A 17906-nucleotide genomic window follows, 5' to 3' on the forward strand; every position below is an offset into this window, starting at 1 on the left:
ATGGGCTTAGAACATACATTTAACAATATGCACACAAATTTTTGCAATAATCCAATCGTTACTTTTGTAGTTATTTATTATTATGTTGAATTAATAAAAACACCAATAAATGCCTGCAACTTTATGAAATTATTAACTTGTTGATGGGTTTTTGACATTTAATTAAACAATCATTGAAAAAAAAATTATTAATGTGACGAGTAGGACTGTGCTGTAATGCTAAGAAGACAGTTTTCCAAACCTACAACCAAGAAAGGCCAATTAGCATACAAGCAAAGAATGGAGAACGGCTGAAGGAAGTTGACAACTTCAAGTACCTAGGAGGTTGGACCAAAGCAGTTCCTCTGATATCTCTGTCAGGAAAGCATTGGCTTATGCCTGTCACAAACTCAAGAAAATCTGGAGTTCAAACCTACAGAGGGAAATAAAGAAGAGACTGTTCCTGGTAACGGTAGAGTCAGTGCTTCTATATAGGGCAGCGACATTGACTCTAACAAAAGCCCTTGAGAAGCAACTGGATGGCTGCTACACTCGTATGCTGCGGATGGTCTTCAACGTAAGCTGGAAAGAGCACATATGAAATGAAGAGCTCTACAGTGACCTCCCCCCAGTGACCCCCGAAGATTCAAAAGAGAAGACTGAGACTTGCAGGGCACTGCTGGAGACACAAGGAGGAGATTGCAAGCAGTCTTGTGCTATGGGAACCACCTGAGAGAGACAGTCAACGTATGTTTTATTCGACCTGCCTCTACTTCTGGTTCTCTCAGGTGGTTCCCATAGCACAAGACTGCTTGCAATCTCCTCCTTGTGTCTCCAGCATATATATCGCTTTTCCCCTTGTAACACGGGCTTTAAGTGCTTTACAATTAGTTTTACAAGGTAACAAGGACATGTAAAAAGAATACTACTGAGAAATGTGATTAAAATTTTCAAATGTGGATGTTATATTGTAAAATGATAAATATTCAGTCGTGATTTGAATGTTGTTAATGAATCAGAGCATGTCCCATGAGATGGGAGAGAGTTGCAAAATTAGGGGCCCGAAAATTGAAAGGATTGCTCACCTATCTTTCGAAAGGTTTTAGGTTTGACAAGAATTGAATGGTCGTTATTTGAACACGTTTCTGTTTGGGACATACACGTTCAAAAGGTTTCTAATTTACGAAGGACTATTTGTGGTCAGTGATTTATAGACAGTACGCATCTTATATACAAATCTTGTCTACACAGGCAGCTAATGAAACTCATGAAGAAGAAGAGATGCCGAGAAATATCTATTCACGTATTCACGAAGAATACTAATAAAAAAAAATTTACATAATACTAGGTAATGTGAATGTTGCTGATTAAAGCTCGAAGAAATAAATAACAATGTGAAATTGAATGTAAGCTTCGATTTAATATACGGAAACAGATAAAATGGACGTTTCGGGTTTCCCCTTTATCAACAAACAGGATGAATGAAACACTACAGACGAATGAGATAATGTGGTAGTGGCGTTGTTAAGATGAATTCATCTTAACAATGCCATTACCACATTATCTCATTCGTCTGTAGTGTTTCATTCATCCTGTTTTGTTGATAAAGGGGAAACCCGAAGTGTTAATTTTATCTGGGTTTTAAAAATATTAAATTGAAGCTTACATTCAATTTCACATTGTTATTTATTTCTTTATTCCCTAGAATCAGCATGGCTGCATTGGTTTGGGCAACCTGAAATTTTTAAACTTTTTCTTCTGTTTTATTGGTCGTGATGATAAAACAAGGGAAATTAACTGAAAGTTCTGCTTTTGTTTTTGTAATTAAATGACGAATTGACCCTGAAAGTGACAAAAACTAAAAATTCACATTTATTGTGGCCCGCCGTCTCAAAACGGTATTATGTCGAGATGAACTAGGCGCTGGCTACTAAAACCATTCTATGACGTAGGTCTGCTCATTTCACACAACAGTCAGAGAAGGTGAGTAATGGGAGCGATCTATATTCATGATTTCGTTCAACCTAGTCATCAATCACATGATTTGCTGCTGTACAACGATTGGACATTTCTCAATGCATCTCAACACGCTGCTTTGTTTATGAAAGTTGTAAACATACCCATGAGTCATGCTGAGCAAAATGACCAATTGTAGCGTTGGATATTTCTCAAACTGTGAAAACTTTTCACTATGTTACTATGTGGGTAATTTTGAGCACACTTTGCAATGTGACCAATGACCTCGAGCACATGGAAATGTAATATAGATCATGCCCATTGGTCCCTCTTATTTTATTGTCTTCTCAGATTATAGTTAAAGAAAAAGAAAGAAATTATAGATAGAATAAAGTTGACGTCACTTGAGTCTTTGTTATTGTATAATGCCATCCGCGTTTATGAGTAATTCTCACAAAACTATTTTCCAGACTATAAACGTTTAAGGTTATGCCTAGTTTTGTGTGTTGGTTCATTATACTTCCGGATAGCAATGTTGTGAACTTATTAGCCAAGCGCATACCATCTATACACAGGTTTTACTATCTATGACATATGTGTCGAAGTAAAATTACTGTTTTACCTCTTTATCAATAGAACCAACACAGTAAACCATTTGTAAACATAAACGTTTATAACGTGATTGGGAAAATCGTGTGATAACCAGTCACCTATTAGTCTTTATAAAAACAATAAAAATGATCAGAACGGTCGACTTCATTCACGTTCTTGTTTATAAACAACCAACTATGTTTGTCCGAGCATGTGTGAAGGTGGGTCGTTAATTCAATATTTTTATTGGTCAAAAATCTACTGGTTATTTGGTCCCTCTCATTTCATTGTCTTCTTAGGTAATAGAAGAAGAAGAAAAAAAAAAAAGAAATTATAGATAGTTCGAAGATGACGTCACTCAGGTCTTTGTTATTGTTTTTTGCAATCCGCGTTTATGAGTAATGCTCACTGAACTGTATTAACCCGACTATAAACGTTCATGGATACACACAGTTTTGTGCGTTGGTCCGTTATACTTCCGGATGGCAATGTTATGAGCTTCTCATCACTTTGTTATTGTTTTTAGATCGCCAGCTGTTTAATTCGTTCTCTCTCACAAATAGCCGCATGACGTCATCTTCATTCCTTCCTTCATACTATATATACAGACATTAAACGTTTAAGGTCGTTATTTGATCTCGTTTCTGTTTGGGACATACACGTTCAAACGGGCTCTAATATTTGAATTTGAAGGACTGTTTATGCTCAATGATATAATATAGACAACAGTACAAATCTTGTATACAAATCTTTCTCCACAGGCAGCCAATGTAACTCGTGAAGAAGACAAGATGCCGATAAATTAAAAAAAAATGAGCTGTTATACAGGACAATATCCACTAAACGTGGTCAAACGATTTACAAGGGCCCCCTGGCCAACAGCAACATTTAACATTTATGACGGGACATGACGCCTGTTAGGCAATATTACCATTTTTTCGGACAGAGACATACAGAGATGTTGACGACCAGGTGCTCATTTTACACCTGATTACAGTGAGAGTGTGGGTAAAGAGCCTTCTCCAAGGACTCAACTATGCGGCGAGCTAGGCTCGAAACCAACACCTTCTGATCCGAAAGTAAGTTTCATACCACAAGACCACATAGCCGCACAAATGCCTAGAATCAGTATGGCTGCATTGTTTTGGGCAACATGAAGTTTTCAAACTTTTTCTTTTGTTATATTGGTAATGATGATAAAACGAGAGAAATTAACTGGATGTTCTGCTTTTCTTTTTGGCATTAAATGAAGAATGACCCTGAAAGTGACAAAAACTAAAAATTCACATTTATTGTGGCCCGCCGTCTCAAAACGGTATTATGTCGAGATGAACTAGGTGCTGGTAACTAAAACCATTCTATGACGTAGGTCTGTTCTTGTCACTCCAACGTCAAGGAAGGTGAGTAATTGGCCCCTCTTATTTCATTGTCTTCTCAGATTATAGAAGAAGAAAGAAAAAAGAAGAAATTATAGATAGAATGAAGTTGACGTCACTCGAATCTTTGTTGTTATTGTATTTTGCCGTCCGCGTTTATGGGTACTTCTCACTCAACTGTATTATTATTATCCAGACGAAACGTTTAAGGTTACACATAGTTTTGTGTGTGGTTCGTTATACTTCCGGATTGCAATGTTGTGAGCTTCTAAGCCAAGTGCATACTATCTATAGAACGAATGAAGTTTACATCCCTCCACTCTTTGTTATTGTTTTTAGATCGCCAGCTGATTGATTCGTTCTCTCTAACAAATAACCGGATGACGTCATCTTCGTTCCTTCCACATTAAACGTTTAAGGTAACATTACGTTTTTTTTGTACGTTGGATGGATTGATCTGGTGGGTAGAAATGCTAAGTATTTTACTTATGTAGGTACATACCATAAATATTCGAGTTTAAAAAAGAAAAAGAATAATTGACGCACGAACTACATCAAGCATAAGTCAATCCAAACGTTTGACTTGTCGGTAACGTTGCTCCCCCCCCCCCCCCCCCCCCCCCTCATCACTTCATTGTTTTATCAGATCAAAGAAGATTAAAAAAAAAAAAAAGAAAAAGGAAATTATAGCCTGCCCTCACTAGACGACAATGCTGACTGACAGAAACCAACGCACGTGCTGGCACCTTGGCACGTGAGTTCTCATCCTGAACGCTCACGACAGGATTCGCCACCTTCTGCCTCTCCGCCCCCCACCCCATACCCCCACTCACCCACACCTTGCCCCTCTACTCTCCTCCGTTTTTTTTTTTTTTCGTGACCGAGGATTGATCCACAAAAATCATTTACTCACATTTGTATATATATATGTGTATATTACGTGAAACAAGAAGGTTATATGTCTCATTTGAGTGACAGGATTTTTCCGACGAGATTATATTATTCGTGAATCCTGAATATCACAGTTCACTTTTCCCCCGTTCTGACTTTAATACAATTGTCTATAACTGTTTACAGTTTACACGAGACAAGACTCATTATTTCAAGACAGCGGTGGCAAGCGTTTTTTCCTTTGTTGGATCAATCGATATTTGATATAATTTTATCTCACAAGGTAAGAAATTATGCCAATGAATCGTTTTTTTTTAATACTGCCTTATCTCTATGTAAATCAGCGGGCGAGAAAAGACTGTCTGAAACATTGAATGGTAAATACTCTAACAGAGAAAAGAGTAAAAATTAAACGGCTTAAAATGAAGACGACAAAAAAAAAAAAAAAAAAAAAAAAAAATTAATAAATAACCAAACAAAGCAAAAACACCCGGAATCGTTTATTTCAAAAATGCATTTAATTGCAATCAGTTAGTTAAAGATAGTTTTTTTTTCCATTTTCTTTTTCTTTTTTCTTTTCTTTTTGAAAATCTCGCGCTGCTTTGATTATTGTTGCCCTTCTTAACGATATCAGTTTTGAGATCCTTATTGTAATGTCTTGGTGCAGATCAAGTCCTTCCCCGTTTTTATCTTTTTTTTTTAGCAGTTATTTATTTATTTATTTATTTATTTTTGCTTGCATTTTAACATCTGTGTATAACTTTATTCATCACATGCGGCTATCTATTGTTTGCAGGCCATGGTAAAAAAAAAAAAAAACCCCAAAAAAACGTTTAGTTTTAAACTTACCAAAAGTAATAATATTGCTACTCTTCAATATTTCGTTTTTTTGTAAAAGAATTTTAAAAAACATTTGTTTACGCAGATAAAATCTGATTTGAAAATATGTCTAATCCGAACTTTGTCCAGTTGAAAATTTGGATGTTTATTTAATCATATATTTATTTATTTGTTCATTTATTTATTTTTGTTAATTGTTACAGCTTCGCGTATTTAGCCTACTTGGCAATGAATGACGTTGTATTTTTCTTTAAATGAATGAATTTGGTGTCGAGCACCTCTTTGCTATTGGTTGAGAATGCCGGTTGAGCGCTAAGTTCACACTCAAATAAACCCGAGACATGAATACAAAAGACAGGCAACTTTCTGAGTGGCAATAGCATTTTAAGCTGACGATACGCTTCTTGAACAGGCCATAATGTCAAGTCGGTAAACAAACATCCTCTCGCTCACAAAATTTATTTGTATTATAACTTAAATTTGGCACGGTTTTTTCTCTCTCATCATTCTATCTTCAGTTGAGTGGTTTCTTCTCACTAAATTTTCTCGAACAGACCATCAACTTTTACATTTACGGGTATTTACACTATTGATATAGCGGATAGAAATGGTGTGTATTTTACTTTAACACATACAATCAATTCTGAAATGCTATGTTTACCGACTTGACATTGAAAACCTACAAAGGACAGAAGAGGTCTGCACGTTTCTTGTCAATACTAACGAAAGAGTGAAAATGGAGAGGCTTCGTATAGGAACGATACAGACAATGGACGTTTCGGGTACAAACCCTTCCTCAGCACAACAATACACAAATTAATGTGGAAAACAAATAGTAAAATATTTATTTAAATTAACTAGAACATTTAAAAAAAAAATATTTTTTTAAATATAAAAATATAAAATATTTATTTTATTTGTTTTCCACGTTAATTTGTGAATTGTTGTTCTGACGAAGGGTTTGTACCCGAAACGTCCATTGTCTGTATCGTTTCTATACGAAGCCGCTCCATTTTCACTCTTTCGTTAATATTTTCACGATCACAGGCTTCAGGCAGTCCCTACTGTTTTCCAAGTTTCATGTCTCGATATTATCATTTTAGACTCAGGTTAAATGTTGTTACATAAATTACTTATTTTGTTTGTTGGTACGATTGATCTGATGGGTAAATGTTGTAAGTATTTTACCTATACGCAGAGCTCCCACATGTTACTCCATCCTGTGATATATATTGCTTGACTAACAGCAACACACTATAGAAGGAACGAGCAATTGAAAAAAAAATCACTCAGCTCTTTGTTTTAGTTTTTAGACAGCTACTTTGGTTATTAGTTCTCATTAAATTATATCAATCCGATTAGTGATGCTATGCGTTTATATAAAGTACTCACAACATCTGTCAGTCGGATATATCGTACCAATGCATAGAGCTATGTGCAACATTAAACGTTTATAAAGTCTGATATGGTTTAGTGAGAATTAACCATTAAAATGGCTGTCTAAAAACAATAACAAAGAGCTGAGTGACGCCAACCTCGTTCTTTCTATACACGTTCAAGCTTACTCATAGTTTTGTGTGCTGGTACGATATATACGACTGGTATTAATTGTGATTATTTTACCTCAACGCATATCCTCAATTAAGCAGGTGTCATACTACTGGAACAACAACAACAACAAATTATAAAACAACAGGTGGAAACCTGATCGAATCGATTGACACACATACGATAGAACTCTTCAAAACCACACTACAGTACTCGCTGAGGGTCCTTGCACTCTTCTCGGGAGAGAGAGAGAGAGAGAGAGAGAGAGAGAGAGAGAGAGAGAGAGAGAGAGAGAGAGAGAGAGAGAGAGAGAGAGAGAGAGAGAGAGAGAGGGGAGAGAGAGAGAGAGAGAGAGAGAGAGAGAGAGAGAGAGAGAGAGAGAGAGAGAGAGAGAGAGAGAGAAAAGCATGCGAGATTCCGAGCGTGCCGAAATCCGATGCTCATGGAGGTATCGGCTCGGCTTATTATACTCGGGTCTTTGTTTTTTTGTTTCTTGCCATCCGCGTTTATGAGTAATTCTCACTGAACTGTATTAACCCAGACTCTAAACATTCAAGGTTACAGATAGAGTTTTTTGTGGTGGTCCGTTATACTTCCGGATGGCAATGTTTGCGAGCTTCTTAGTCAAGCCCAGACTATCTATAGATAGTATGCGCTTGGCTAAGGAGTTCAAAACATTGCCACCCGGAAGTATAACTGGCTAACACACAAAACTGTGTGTAACCATGATCGTTTATAGTCTGGTTAATACAGTTTAATGAGAATTACTCATAAACGCGGATGGCAAAAACAATAACAAAGACCTGAGTGACGTCAACTTCGAACTATCTATAATATTATGGATAAAATCCGGTCACCCTGCTCGAGTGTGCCGTATTAAAGAGTGCGAATTCTGTACTAGGTCGGGGGTGACTTGGATGTTGAATTTTAATTTTTAAAAATAAAACAATATAATAATAATAATAATAATAATAATAATAATAATAATAATAATAATAATAACAAAAATGATAATAATAATAATAATAATAACAATAATAATAATAATAATAATAATAATGATAATAATAATAATAATAATAATAATAATAATAATAATAATAATAATAATAATAATAATAATAATAATAATAATAACAAAAATGATAATAATAATAATAATAATAATAATAATAATAATAATAATAATAATGATAATAATAATAATAATAATAATAATAATAATAATAATATTAATAATAATAATAATAATAATAATAATAATAATAATAATAATAATAAACAATAATAATAATAATAATAATAATAATAATAATAATAATAATAATAATAATAATAATATAATAATAATAATAATAATAATTTTAAAATAGATTTTTAAAAAAGATAATGATAAAATGTGTAGGGTCCCCAACTTCTGACAATGACAAGGATCAGTGTTGACAGGGCGAAAAAATAAAAAAAAAATCTAAGGGGTGAAATCAAAAACGGAACAAAACAACTTAATGAAGTTTAAAGTTTATGAGTTCCAAATTTCCTTGTTATATTCTCCCCCTAGTATTAAACGTTGATTCATTTTGACTATATTTTAACCCCCCCCCCCCTCTCTCTCTCTTTCTCTCTCTCTCTCTCTCTCTCCCCCCCCTCTCTCTCTCCCCCCCCCTCTCTCTCTCTCTCCCCCTCACTTTCACAACATACACTGAAAATCAGTAATACATACACAATGCTTACACATCCCACACATACACCAGACTTCCTATTTTTATATTACCTTATCTTCATTCTATGTCCTTTCCGTTCAACGTATTATTGGACGGATGCTCCTTCCCAGAAGTATACCCGAAGATTTAACGTTCAAGATAGCTGGTCGACCACACGTCGATACCATCTTGAAAATCTTAAGCACATACCTTTTTTGTTGTTGTTGTTTTCTATAATATGTTTCCTGTTCTCCTTTTATTATTATTCTTTTGTATTTTTGTAATGTTATCTTGTATTGTTGTTGTACTTGTGTCGGCTAGAAAAGAAAATATAAATCTAAAGACGAAACAAACCTGTTTAATTTTCATTTCCAAGACCAAATAAAAATTTGGCGTAGAGCTGTTCGTCGGCAACGTCTTCGGACATCGCTTTTCACTTTTTCCTGTCATGTTCGCGAAGTCCCAGGTTTGAGAGTTTTTGCCAAGATCAATCGATATGTGAAGGACGAGTTTTCTGGCCAACTTTTAAATACACGATTTTTTTTTTCTAGAGTGCGGCAATTAAACCATTTAACCCTCTCCTTACCAACTATAGGAAAATCGTCACATTCTTTACGATACAACCAATATTTTTCTTATTCAAATTTCTCTTGTACATCATAAAATTTAAAGAAAACGAACTGTGTGTTGTAGAGCATATTTTTCTAAAGAACTTATGTATGCAAGAACTTACTGCTATTATGTTTAAGTGATAAAAATTATATTTTTGTGTTAGTTGGGTGTGATGTTTTGGGGAAAATCCTGACAATGGCTGGTAAGGAGAGGGTTAATATGAGAGTTTCTAAGACTCAACGTAGACTTGACAATGCGGTCTTCCTGTATTAAGCTTGTCCGTGGTGACATCTTATTTTATCATGCTTAAACAAGCTGTCGTTTCTCTGTGAAGTAGAGTAAGTAAGTAAGTAGTAGTGAGTCTCGCAGTTTGAATGCCGCTTGCTGAGGATTGTGTGATTCAGTCACATATTTTGTAAAACCTCGATGAGTATAGCTAGCTGCTCTCTCCATCCACGTTGTTAATTGTTTCCATTGATCAAGGCCCTGGGCCAGAGTTTTGAGACTGTCAAGATCTTGTTGTGACTTTAGTATGGAGTAAGTAAGTAAGTAAGTAAGTAAGTAAGTAAGTAAGTAAGTAAGTAAGTAAGTAAGTAGTAAGCCTCGCAGTCTGAATGACGCTTTCTGAGAATTGTGTGATTCAGTCACAGATTTTGTAAAACCTCGATGAGTATAGCTGCTCTCTCCATCCAAGTTGTTAATTGTTTCCATTGATCAAGGCCCTGGGCCAGAGTTTTGAGACTGTCAAGATCTTGTTGTGACTTTAGTATGGAGTAAGTAAGTAAGTAAGTAAGTAAGTAAGTAAGTAAGTAAGTAAGTAAGTAAGTAAGTAAGTAAGTAAGTAAGTAGTAAGCCTCGCAGTCTGAATGACGCTTTCTGAGAATTGTGTGATTCAGTCACAGATTTTTAAAAACCTCGATGAGCATAGCTAGCTCTCTCCATCCAAGTTGCTAATTATTGTTTCCATTGGTGTCACGGTCCTGGGCCAGAGTTTTGAGGCTGTCAAGATCTTGTTGCGACTTTATTACGGAGGGCACTGCAGTTTTTCTTGGTTCTTCAGGGATTAATTCGGTCTCATCTGAATCTAGAAATTTCTAATATGTAGAGAGATCCTGGTTCAGGGTAGTTGCTATTGATGTTGTGACGTAGAAGCAATACAACACACAAAAAAAAGAGGAAAAGTAGTCCTTCAGAGCCTTAGGCCCATGTAGCCAGATTTTATCCCTGTTTCTATATCGTGAAACGGACGATAGCAATTACTTGCTATCCTTTGGATAGGCCGCTATTCTATCGCAAAGCACTTTCCGCCATATTTAACAGACCCAGCAACCCGATTGCTGCTGGGTGGACAGTGATGGTCGGACAAAAATCGCGACTGCACCCGGGCTGAATCAAGGTCCGTTTGCTTGTGAATCAAGTGCTCGGCAAACTGACTGAGATATCGGTACCCGAAACGCAGTATAGATCGTGTGCGCTTGGCTTAGAAGCTGACAACATTGCCATCCGGAAGTAATACGAACCAACACACAAAACTATGTGTAACCATGAACTTTTATAGTCTGGTGCATACCATTTAGTGAGAAGTACTCATAAACATGGATGGCAAAAAGCAATAACAAAGACCCGAGTGACGTCATCTTCGTTCTATCTATAAGTAGATGTAATATTATCCCCCCCCCCCCTTTTTTTTTTTTTAAACGAACAGTCTTATAAATACTGGATAGTGTACAGGAACAAACTCGAGCAGTTAGTTGTACTCAGTTACAAATACATAGTAACTCAAGTCTTCGAATCAGTGCAGGGAACGGGTGATTTAGATGCAGAAAATTTGAATTTTGATGGTCAAAATGTGGGACTTGGGTTAAGATATAATTAGATATACCGAGTTGGGGAGAATAGATATGTGTGGAGTTCTGAAGTGCTCTGAAAAAAGAATGAAAAAAACCCAAACCCGCTACATTTTCATAATTTTAGCCAGAAAATTCACCCTTCAAATATCGACCTATCGAAATGGGCCCCATCTTTGCAATATTTCTGAAACCTGAGACTTCGAGATATCTCGTGTGGTTTGAGCGTTTTTGCGAACATAACCACCATTTTTAATCAATCGATATTTGATGGATGAGTTTTCTGGCCAGAGTTAAAAAAGGTGGTGTTTTTTTTTTCAGAGTCTAGATTTTTGTTACAACTCGAAACACTTAAATGTTAGGTTTCTAATCATTTTGATACAAAACGCTTTTTTTCGGCATCAAGATCGCTGTCATTGTCATCATCCGTCGTGGCTTGTACTCTTGAGCACGTTGCCGGTCATATGCCTCCACGAATCACCATCCTCTGCGGTGCGTATGGAATCTGTGTTGCTTTTAAAATCACTTTTGGCCATTCTTAAGTTATTTAGATATGTCATTCTTTGTCTTACTCTAGCTCTCTTTCCTTCGATCATCCCAGATGTTACCAACTTTTCTATTCTGTCTCTTCTCCACACATGTCCTAGAAACCCTAACTGCCTCTTTCTGATGGCATCGATCAACATTCTTCTCATTCTCAGAGAAAGATCGCTGTAACATTGTTAAAAACGTAATACTAAAATTTATAGAGCGCCTTAAGTGTTCAATGGACGTTTACAAGACATATTTGACATGCGAATTATTAGAAAGTTAAATATTAAGTTAATGCTGTTTTGGAACGATAGGTGGTAAATATTATTAAGTACTTAACAGAGAAGAAGAAGAAGAAGGAGGAGAAGAAGAAGAAGAAGAGAGAGAAAGAAAGAAAGAGAGAGAGAGAGAGAGAGAGAGAGAGAGAGAGAGAGAGAGAGAGAGAGAGAGAGAGAGAGATAGATAGATATATAGATGAATAAGAATGATGGTGAGGAGGAATATGAAGGAGACGAGTATCTGTTCTTAAGAAAATGACATTTGGTGTGCATGTTGGGCTTGGATGAATTGCCAAGCGTCTCTAATTCCATGTTCAAAGAGGATAACGCAGTTTGAGATGATATGTTATGTTTATTTCCCTTTTATCCTCTGAAACACATGACTGTGCGGAATTTTATGGCATTCATTTGTAATGATTTATTTATGTTATATATTGATATTCTGAGGCTCAGTGTCAGCATGTCTCTTGTAAGTGGTCGACATATGAATTCACTTACATCTTTTTTGTATCTTTTCGGGTTAGACAGATGGAAGAAGAATAAGAAGAATAAGAAGTAGTAGTAGTAGAAGTAGTAGTAGTAGTAGTAGTAGTAGTAGTAGTAGTAGTAGTAGTAGTAGTAGTAGTAGTAGTAGTAGTAGAAGTAATAGTAGTGGTAGAGAGGGATATATATATATATATATATATATATATATATGTATATATATATATATATATATATATATATATATATATCGAGAGAGAGAGAGAGAGAGAGAGAGAGAGAGAGAGAGATAGATAGATAGATAGATAGATAGAAAGAGAGATAGATAAATAGTTAGAGATAGATTGATATATAGATATATAGAGAGGCAGCAAAACAGAGTTGGGGTATGGAGTAATTTTATATATAAACAATAAACAAGCGTTCTGTATTTACTGTGCCTTTCATTATAGAGAAATCGAGATAAATTCTTAAAACATGGTCGTATAGATAATATGCGCTTGGCTAAGAAGCTCACAACATTGCCATCCGGAAGTTTAACGGACCAACTTCTGTGTCACCACAAACTTTTATAGTCTAGTTAATACAGTTTAGTGAGAATTACTCATAAACGCGGATGGCTAAAAACATAAACAAAGATCCGAGTGACGTCAACTCCATTGTATCTATATAAACAAGCGTTCTTTACAAATGGTGACGAGATTTCAGTATCTACTGTGTCTTTCATTATAGAGAAATCGAGATAAATTCTTAAAGCATGGTCGTATAATATCATTAACTCTCTCCTTACCAACTATAGGAAAATCGTCCCATTCGTTACGATACAACCAACATTTTCTTGTTTTAATTTCTTTTGTACATCATAAAATTTAAAGAAATTGAACAGTGTGTTGTAGAGCATGTGTTGCTAAAGATGCAATGCATCGGGAGAACTTACTGCTATTGTGATTGAGTGATAAAAACTCTTTTTTTTGTGTGTTAGTTGGGTGTGAAGTTTTGGGGAAAATCCTGAAAATGACTGGTAAGGAGAGGGTTAACCAGTTAACTGCTGTACTCTGGAAAAAGGAGTGTATTAAAAAACCCTTGGCCAGAAAACTCATCCTTCAAATGTCGAAAGATTTAAATCACGCTTATCTTGGCAAAAACTCTCAAACCTGGGACTTCGCGCAGTCTGTCTACGATGTAAAAATGTGCGTAAAGAGCCTTTTCCAAGGACTCAAATATTATGCGCCTTTCAGAGCGGGACTCGAACTCCGGACCTTCCAGTCCAAAGGCAAGTGTCATACACAACGTGCGGCTATGTGGTCTTGTCGTATGACACTCGTTTTCGGATCGGAAGGTCCTGGGTTCGAGCCTCGCTCGGGGGCATGGTTGAGTTCTTGGAAAAGGCTCTTTACTCACATTCTCTCATCGTACTCTGGTGTAAAATGAGTACCTTTACGTAAGCAGCGTTGTTTATGTCGGAAAAAAATGTAATGTCGTCTAACAGGCGTTATGTCTCGTTCTACATGTCGTCACGTGTTGCTGTTGGTCAAGGACCCCTTTGTAAAGGGCTTTGAGCACGTTTAGTGGATATTGCTCTATATAAAAGCTCAATTTACACCACTAGGCTGCATAGTCGCACAATAATATTGATTTATTTCAATAGGGAATGAGATTAGCGGAAGAGTAGCGTCCCTTGATTGGACGTCACCCATAATCTGTGACGTCACCGGCTGAAAAGCTATTAGAGAGAGAACGTCATGTTGGTTGTGCGCATGCGTCTCTCGTCCTCGCTTCCGGTGAAAGCGGCTTGAGACACTTCAAAACCAAATTGACGTTATTGACGTTCTCTCTGTAAGGTGACGTCCAATCAAGGGACGCTACTCTTCCGCTAATCTCATTCCCTATATAAAATTGAAAAATTAGGGAGCAGGCATTGGTGTAATGTAAAGATGTGAAAAATTGTGTATGGGCCAGTCAGTGCCAGCAGACAAAGCAAGAAAGAAAGATACAAAGTTGAAAAAAAAAAACAAACCCAATCTCCCCCCCCCCCCCCCCCCACACACACACACAAATCAGCCAGCCTCAACTGGTCGAATAATAAATAAATTAATAAATTGAGCTTTATATAGCGCGATTTCCACTAAATGTGCTCAAAGCGCTTTCCAAGGGGTCCCAGGTCAACAGCAAAATTTAACATGTAGGACGGGACATGGGGAATACCCCCTTGGGGAAGACAGATGACCTTTGGGATGTTTTTTTTTCTTTTATTTTACTCTCATAATACACACTTTTTCAGATCTTTTCTCCAACTTGATATGACGGGTGACAACTATATATATATATATATATATATATATATATATATATATATATATATATATATATATATATATATATGAGTGTTGGTGGTACTCGTAGGTATGAAAGTGCTCGATAATGATGGTTAGAGCTATTATAAAATATAAATTGTCACTCACATTATATGGCCAAGACGTTCGTTTCTGCCGAACGTCTTGGCCATATAATGTGATTAACAATTTATATATATATATATATATATATATATATATATATATATATATATATATATATATATATATATATATATATATATATGGTCTTGTGGTATGACACTCACTTTCGGATCGGAAGGTGCTGGGTTCGAGCCTCTCTCGGCGTATAGTTGAGTCCTTGGAAAAGGTTCTTCACTCACATTCGCTCACCGTACTCAGGTGTAAGATGAGTACCTGGCCGTCTGTCGGAAAAAAATTTGTAATATCGCCAAACAGGCGTCATGTCTCGTTCTACACGTTACGTGTTGCTGTTGGTCAGGGACCATTTGTAAATCGCTTAGAGCACGTAAAGCGGATATTGCGCAACATAAGAGCTCAAATTTAGTAAATTTAGTAATATATATATATATATATATATATATATATATATATACCTATATATATATAGTGAAATAGAAAATAACATACACAACAACCTGTCCGTAGTATACATTCCTCCTGTTAAATTCTTTCCTCTTGGCTGACGGAAAACCCGACACGAAGACAAATAAATGAAAAACGACGCCGTTCTTTACCCTCGTGAGTAGGTGGAAATGTTAGAGTTCGATTGAGGTACCGTCGTTCTTTCATTTTGGACTTTTTAAAAATTCCTTCTCGTAAATAACAATGGTAATATAGAATAGAAGTATCGATTCAATTCACAGTGACACATTATGACGTGGACTTGTCGAAGTATTCCCCTTTGTCAACTAAACACGACGAATAAGGCATTCATAAAGTCCCAGGTTTGAGACACATTATGACGTGGACTTGTCGAAGTATTCCCCTTTGTCAACTAAACACGACGAATAAGGCATTCATAAAGTCCCAGGTTTGAGACACATTATGACGTGGACTTGTCGAAGTATTCCCCTTTGTCAACTAAACACGACGAATAAGGCATTCATAAAGTCCCAGGTTTGAGACATATTATGACGTGGACTTTTCGCAGTATTCCCCTTTGTCAACTAAACACGACGAATAAGGCATTCATAAAGTCCCAGGTTTGAGACACGTTATGACGTGGACTTTTCGAAGTATTCCCCTTTGTCAACTAAACACGACGAATAAGGCATTCATAAAGTCCCAGGTTTGAGACATATTATGACGTGGACTTTTCGCAGTATTCCCCTTTGTCAACTAAACACGACGAATAAGGCATTCATAAAGTCCCAGGTTTGAGACACATTATGACGTGGACTTGTCGAAGTATTCCCCTTTGTCAACTAAACACGACGAATAAGGCATTCATAAAGTCCCAGGTTTGAGAGTTTTTCGCCAAGATTAGTGTCATTGAACCCACTCGTTACACATTACAGGAAAATCGTAACGTTCGTTACGAGTATCAATTAAATTTCTTCTGTACAAAATTGTATGAAATTAATTTGTCATAGTTAAATGAACGCGCTCTGATGAACAAAACTATGTGGGTATAACATGTATTTATTTTCTTTTCAGTTAGAGTTTAAAAAATCAATTTTTATGTTGGTAGGCTAATGATCTTTTTGGGGAAAATCCGGAAAATGTTGAGTAAAGAGAGAGTTAAATCGATCGATATTTGAAGGACGAGTTTTCTGGCTAAATTTTAAAATACGATTTTCTAGAGTACGTTAGCTAACTGGTTAAAAAATGAGTATTTTGTATTTATAATGACTTACATAAAAGAAATATCGGGTGCGAGAAAAAACAACCCGGAAAAGTTTAGAAGCCTGTAAACGCCGGACCATAACTGATGCAAGTCTGAAAATTTGACCACAATCAAACCAATAAATTGAAATTGATGTACAACAATTTTCAGGAAAATATATTCAAAAAATTTATATTAACACTACGATTGATTTAATAAATACACCGCAAATTTTCCATATCGAATATTTTGACTTACTTCTCTAAGTTTGATTTGATCTGTCGAACTCTCATTTTTGCTTTATGACTTAGCTTCTGTGTAAACTGTTGTACGACCCTTATAAACCATGTTGGACATCAATGGAAATGATTACATGCTGTAATCCTTTGAAGTCAGGACTTATTGGAGGCCATTCATATTTAGAAACACATCGAATGTCATTTTCTCTGAAGTCAGACTGTGTAGTCTTAATTTTACACCACTACCACATTATCTCATTCCTCTCTAGTGTTTCATTCATCATGTTTTGTTGATAAAGGGAAACCCGAAACGTCCATTTTATCTGTTTTCGTATATTAAATTGAAGCTTACATTCAATTTCACATTGTTACTTATTTCTTACTGGTGTGGAAAGCTGCCCCGTTTTGTTGAAAACCGTGTGACCGATTGGGATAAAGTGAAGAGAAGTCTGGAATAGATTTTTCTTTAACAATATCCGGCTATGTGGTCTGTGCCGGCTATGTGGTCTGTGCCGGCTATGTGGTCTGTGTCGGGTATGTGGTCTGTGCCGGCTATGTGGTCTGTGCCGGCTATGTGGTCTGTGTCGGGTATGTGGTCTGTGTCGGCTATGTGGTCTGTGCCGGCTATGTGGTCTGTACCGGCTATGTTGTCTGCGTCGGCTATGTGGTCTGTGCCGGCTATGTGGTCTGTGCCGGCTATGTTGTCTGCGTCGGCTATGTGGTCTGTGCCGGCTATGTGATCTGTGCCGGCTATGTGGTCTGTGCCGGCTATGTGGTCTGTGCCGGCTATGTGGTCTGTGCCGGCTATGTGGTCTGCACCGGCTATGTGGTCTGCGCCGGTTATGTGGTCTGTGTCGGCTATGTGGTCTGT

General features: G+C 36.5%; 1 protein-coding gene across 1 annotated transcript in view; it reads left to right on the forward strand.

The window, feature by feature from the left end:
* The first annotated feature begins 4809 nt into the window (after nt 1-4809).
* The window catches only part of LOC144981042 (uncharacterized), a 94288-nt gene continuing 81191 nt past the window's right edge, over nt 4810-17906 (forward strand). The window contains exon 1 of the mRNA XM_078929130.1: nt 4810-5076. The gene's annotated coding sequence lies outside the window, so the exon portion shown is untranslated. The remainder of the gene's footprint in view (nt 5077-17906) is intronic.

Source organism: Berghia stephanieae, chromosome 10 (genome assembly GCF_034508935.2).
Source record: "Berghia stephanieae isolate SIO BIC M18660-M18661 chromosome 10, UCSD_Bste_1.3, whole genome shotgun sequence".
Taxonomy (NCBI): Eukaryota; Metazoa; Mollusca; class Gastropoda; order Nudibranchia; family Aeolidiidae; genus Berghia; species Berghia stephanieae.